Source organism: Ambystoma mexicanum, chromosome 6q (assembly GCF_040938575.1).
Source record: "Ambystoma mexicanum isolate Mex_15411 chromosome 6q, UKY_AmexF1_1, whole genome shotgun sequence".
Classification (NCBI taxonomy): Eukaryota; Metazoa; Chordata; class Amphibia; order Caudata; family Ambystomatidae; genus Ambystoma; species Ambystoma mexicanum.
Genome location: NC_090937.1, coordinates 1092671307 through 1092677306, shown reverse-complemented (window position 1 = coordinate 1092677306; position 6000 = coordinate 1092671307).

Sequence of the window (6000 nt, the reverse complement as noted above, 5' to 3'; positions counted from 1 at the left end):
CTGGTGGCTGGGGGGTGGGGGTGCTGGGAGACATGGGTGGGGGCCTGGTGGAGGGTGCCCCTGGTGGCTGGGGGGTGGGGGTGCTGGGAGAAATGGGTGGGGGCTTGGTGGAGGCTGCCCCTGGTGGCTGGGGGGTGGGGGTGCTGGGAGACATGGGTGGGGGCCTGCTGGAGGGTGCCCCTGGTGGCTGGGGGGTGGGGGTGCTGGGAGACATGGGTGGGGGCCTGGTGGAGGCTGCCCCTGGTGGCTGGTGGGTGGGGGTGCTGGGAGACATGGGTGGGGGCCTGGTGGAGGCTGCCCCTGGTGGCTGGGGGGGTGGGGGTGCTGGGAGACATGAGTCGGACATGGGTGGGGGCCTGGTGGAGGCTGCCCCTGGTGGCTGGGGGGTGGGGGTGCTGGGAGACATGGGTGGGGGCCTGGTGGAGGCTGCCCCTGGTGGCTGGGGGGTGGGGGTGGTGGGAGACATGGGTGGGGGCCTGGTGGAGGCTGCCCCTGGTGGCTGGTGGGTGGGGGTGCTGGGAGACATGGGTGGGGGCCTGGTGGAGGCTGCCCCTGGTGGCTGGGGGGGTGGGGGTGCTGGGAGACATGAGTCGGACATGGGTGGGGGCCTGGTGGAGGCTGCCCCTGGTGGCTGGGGGGTGGGGGTGCTGGGAGACATGGGTGGGGGCCTGGTGGAGGCTGCCCCTGGTGGCTGGTGGGTGGGGGTGCTGGGAGACATGGGTGGGGGCCTGGTGGAGGGTGCCCCTGGTGGCTGGGGGGTGGGGGTGGTGGGAGACATGGGTGGGGGCCTGGTGGAGGCTGCCCCTGGTGGCTGGGGGGTGGGGGTGCTGGGAGACATGGGTGGGGGCCTGGTGGAGGCTGCCCCTGGTGGCTGGGGGGGGTGGTGGTGGGAGACATGGGTGGGGGCCTGGTGGAGGCTGCCCCTGGTGGCTGGTGGGTGGGGGTGGTGGGAGACATGGGTGGGGGCCTGGTGGAGGCTGCCCCTGGTGGCTGGGGGGTGGGGGTGCTGGGAGACATGGGTGGGGGCCTGGTGGAGGCTGCCCCTGGTGGCTGGGGGGTGGGGGTGCTGGGAGACATGAGTCGGACATGGGTGGGGGCCTGGTGGAGGCTGCCCCTGGTGGCTGGGGGGTGGGGGTGGTGGGAGACATGGGTGGGGGCCTGGTGGAGGGTGCCCCTGGTGGCTGGTGGGTGGGGGTGCTGGGAGACATGGGTGGGGGCCTGGTGGAGGCTGCCCCTGGTGGCTGGGGGGTGGGGGTGCTGGGAGACATGGGTGGGGGCCTGGTGGAGGGTGCCCCACAGTGCTGGGGGGTGGGGGTGGTGGGGAACAGGATTTGGACATGGGTGGGGGCCTGCTGGCAGGTGCCCCACAGTGCTGGGGGGTGGGGGGTGCAAGGGGACATGTGGCTTGGCTGGGGGCATGGCCATGGTGGATGGGCTGCCTGTGGGACATGCCATGGGGTGCAGGGTAGTCCCCTGTGGTGTGGGATGCCTGCAGAGGTCGTGGAGGGGGTAGAGGGGAGACCTGGGAGGACCCACACTGCCAATTCACGTCTTGAACTTCCCGCACACCCACCACCCGCGCACCCCTGAAATCCACGTACCCAGGCCAATCGCGTGTAGACTTTCTCGCGCACCCCTGAAATCCACGTACCCAGGCCAATCGCGTGTAGACTTTCTCGCGCACCCCTGAAATCCACGTACCCAGGCCAATCACGTGTAGACTTTCTCGCGCACCCCTGAAATCCACGTACCCAGGCCAATCGCGTGTAGACTTTCTCGCGCACCCCTGAAATCCACGTACCCAGGCCAATCGCGTGTAGACTTTTTCGCGCACCCCTGAAATCCACGTACCCAGGCCAATCGCGTGTAGACTTTCTCGCGCACCCCTGAAATCCACGTACCCAGGCCAATCGCGTGTAGACTTTCTCGCGCACCCCTGAAATCCACGTACCCAGGCCAATCGCGTGTAGTCTTTCTCGCGCACCCCTGAAATCCACGTACCCAGGCCAATCGCGTGTAGACTTTCTCGCGCACCCCTGAAATCCACGTACCCAGGCCAATCGCGTGTAGACTTTCTCGCGCACCCCTGAAATCCACGTACCCAGGCCAATCGCGTGTAGACTTTCTCGCGCACCCCTGAAATCCACGTACCCAGGCCAATCGCGTGTAGTCTTTCTCGCGCACCCCAGGCCAATCGCGTGTAGACTTTCTCGCGCACCCCTGAAATCCACGTACCCAGGCCAATCGCGTGTAGTCTTTCTCGCGCACCCCTGAAATCCACGTACCCAGGCCAATCGCGTGTAGACTTTCTCGCGCACCCCTGAAATCCACGTACCCAGGCCAATCGCGTGTAGACTTTCTCGCGCACCCCTGAAATCCACGTACCCAGGCCAATCGCGTGTAGACTTTCTCGCGCACCCCTGAAATCCACGTACCCAGGCCAATTGCGTGTAGTCTTTCTCGCGCACCCCTGAAATCCACGTACCCAGGCCAATCGCGTGTAGACTTTCTCGCGCACCCCTGAAATCCACGTACCCAGGCCAATCGCGTGTAGTCTTTCTCGCGCACCCCTGAAATCCACGTACCCAGGCCAATCGTGTGTAGACTTTCTCGCGCACCCCTGAAATACACGTACCCAGCCCAGTCGCGTATGGAAACACCCGCACACCCCTGGAATACACGCTCCCAGCTCTGCGTTTGCTGCTGCCCTTTGCGCTGGGTTGGGGATTTTGATGGCTTTTCCCTGCGCGAGAGGCGTTCTTGGAGGCGTAACTGGCGCTGCTGCAGGGTCGCTGCGCAACTGTGCGCCACGGCTGGTTTTGGTGGCTGGAATCCATGAATACGCTGTGCGCGGAAATGGATTTTAGCGCACGCGGCTGGCGCAGGGATTCGCACGCGCACACTGTGCGCCAGCCGCGTGCGCCACTTGTGCGCTGAATTCTATGAATCGGCCCCCAAATGTATTAAGAGTCTTCTCCTAATTTAGCACAGTAAATCAACCAAAAATGGCTCATGAACAGTTATCATTGATACACAAGTATTGTTTTTAATATTCAGCCACTGCCATCATGTGTTTCGACCTTATAACCACAGGTCTTCGTCAGGATTATTGTATCACAACACATATAAAAATTATACACATATGGTTTGCAAAAAAAAGGAATTATATATGAAAGTTAGAACCAACAGATCATATTCAAAACAAAATTATTATGGTGTGGTTAGACCATTAAACCACACATTACACAAAGTTAACAGTGTACAAAAAAACCTGATACAAATTACAAAAGTTCAAACCAGAAGACATGCCAGTGATGAGTCACACTGAAAGGGGAAAAAGAAAAAAATACATTGATAATCAGTATACTTATCATCTTATATGATTTAATTGCATCTACTGTTAGCTGCTAAAACCCATGCATTAGTAGCAGTGATGTATTGACTTGATTCCAAATACACAAGCGCATTCCTGTGTCCACCACCAAGACTGCATATAGTTTATACAAAAGCACAGACACTAAAGAATGCTCTAAGTCCATCAAGGATAGGGCTGCATCATAATGTATGTGGATTCCACAAATGTGGTAAGTGTAGCATGTGTCAATACACACAAGAATGTAAAAGTCTGGAGATGAATATAAATGAGGAGCTACACATAACTAAGTTTATTAATTGCAAGACCAAATGTGTAGTTTATGGAATTATTTGCCTTTGTGGCCCTGTTTATATAGGACGCGCACGATGAAGGAACTCTGTACAAGAATGAGGGAGCATTTAAATACAGAAGATATGAGGGTGCCATTAGTGGTTCACGGTCAGGAATTTCACCAAATGGATGGCTAGACAGAAATCAGATGTATTGGTTTAAGAAAAATATATAAAGACCCAAGAGGCGGTAACAGGGAAAGGGCGCTGGGAGGCTGGATGCGGAGATGATATGTAAATACAGAACTGTTCTTAAAGGTCTCAATTCAGATCATAAAATGGGTTATTTTCTGTGAATGAAGGTAGCAGAAGAACCAACTCAATGTATTTTGTTAACGTTGCAGACGCCTAGGTGTATGTTTTGCAACAACAAGCCTTTGAAATTATGGAAGAACAACAACTGGTATAAAATATTGAGATATGATTGACATTTAAATGTGGCTACTAACTGTTGAACTGGTTAAAACATACCAGATGGATATAAGTATGTCTGTGGAAGCTTTGCCCTTGAAATCATTGAGTGATAATAACTGGTTAAACATTTCTGATATTTTGTTTGCAAGAAAGAGAATCTGTACTAATTGCTGCATTGGTAGCGCTAAAGGTGCTGACCTGCAATAGCATATGCATTGTGAAAAACAAATGTAATTCGAATCAAAGGAAACACAGATATAAATGTAGTAATGGAAACATAATTGGCGAATGCACTGGTGCAGTTTCTTGTCCATCAACAAGACTCAACCATATTTTACAATATGATTTAAGATGTAGTTGAGACATAGGGCCTCATCACGACTGTGGCGGTAACCCTTAAAACCGGCGGTCGCGCTATTACCGCCGGATTTAAGGGTCTGCCAAATGAGGACTTTGGCAGATTTCGCCCCAGCTCTTGGCTGGGGCGAAATCCGCCGAATATTTGCGCTATTACCGCCGGCGGGAAATCTGCCAGCGGTAAGACCGCGAATTTTCCCCCATTGAGCCCAATGGGGAATGGGGCATTCCCAATGGGCTCAATGGGAAATGGGGAATTACATTACCGCCGAACTTGTGATCCGGCGCTATTAGCGCCGGGGAGTTCGGCGGTAGGGCTAATACCGCCGGCGCTCATCACGACTTTGGCGGTAACCCTTAAATCTGGCGGTCGCGCTTTTACCGCTAGATTTAAGGGTCTGGCAAATCAGGACTTCGGCGGAAATCCGCCGAAAATTTGTGCTATTACGGCCGGCGGGAAATCCGGCAGCGGTAAGAGCGCAAATTTTCCCCATTGAGCCCAATGGGGAATGGGGCATTCCCGAATGGGCTCAATGGGGTATGGGGAATTACATTACCGCCGAACCCGTGATCCGGCGCTATTAGCCCCGGGGAGTTCGGCGGTAGGGGTAATACCGCCGGCGGTAATACCGCTGGCATTACCGCCAAAGTCGTGATCAGGCCCAAAGTCGTGATCAGGCCCATAGACTTTGGCGGTAACGCTTAAATCTGGCGGTAGCGCTATTACCGGCGGATTTAAGGGTCCGCCAAATCAGGGCTTCGGCGGATTTTGCCCCAGCTCTGAGCTGGGGGGAAATCCGCTGAAAATTCGCATTCATACCGCCGGCGGGAAATCCGCCGGCGGTATGAGCGTGAAATTTCCCCATTGAGCCCAATGGGGAATGGGCTCAATGGGGAATGGGGAATACCATTACTGCCGAACTCGTGATCCGGCGCTATTAGCGCTGCGGGGTTCGGCGGTAGGGCAGATAGCGCCAGCACTAATAGCACCGGCGTTACCGCCCAAGTCGTGATGAGGACCATACAGTGAAATGAAGAACCTAGAGTAACACAGCTTGTAAAACGATAATTGTGCTATTAGCATAATCCTGTGACATTAGTTTTGGTTGCTGAAGCAAATTGGGCTTTAACGTTCAACACGCACCACATGGGTTCATGCAAGCGTCGTTGTTTACAAATGCTTATGACATATGACATCAGACGTTGCAGTCTGACGTCATGGCCGCAATGTAAAGTTAAGGAAGGCAAGATGGCGCCCTCGCCCCATGTGGAATGAAGCATTCTGTTGCCCTGCAGAGGCTTTGTGACTTATTTAAACCTGACAGAAGTAAGTACAAATGACGGCGACATTTTATTAGAATACTTGGTTTTTCTGGGTACAATTGTGTGTGAAGAGAATCGCTTTGTGTATTATACGCAACCTGAGTGTGCTTTTAATATTAAGCATATACTAGTGCCGCCACAGGTACATTCATCTTGAGTCGGATTGAAAATGAATGCAGACTTGTGTATATCAGTGTCTGA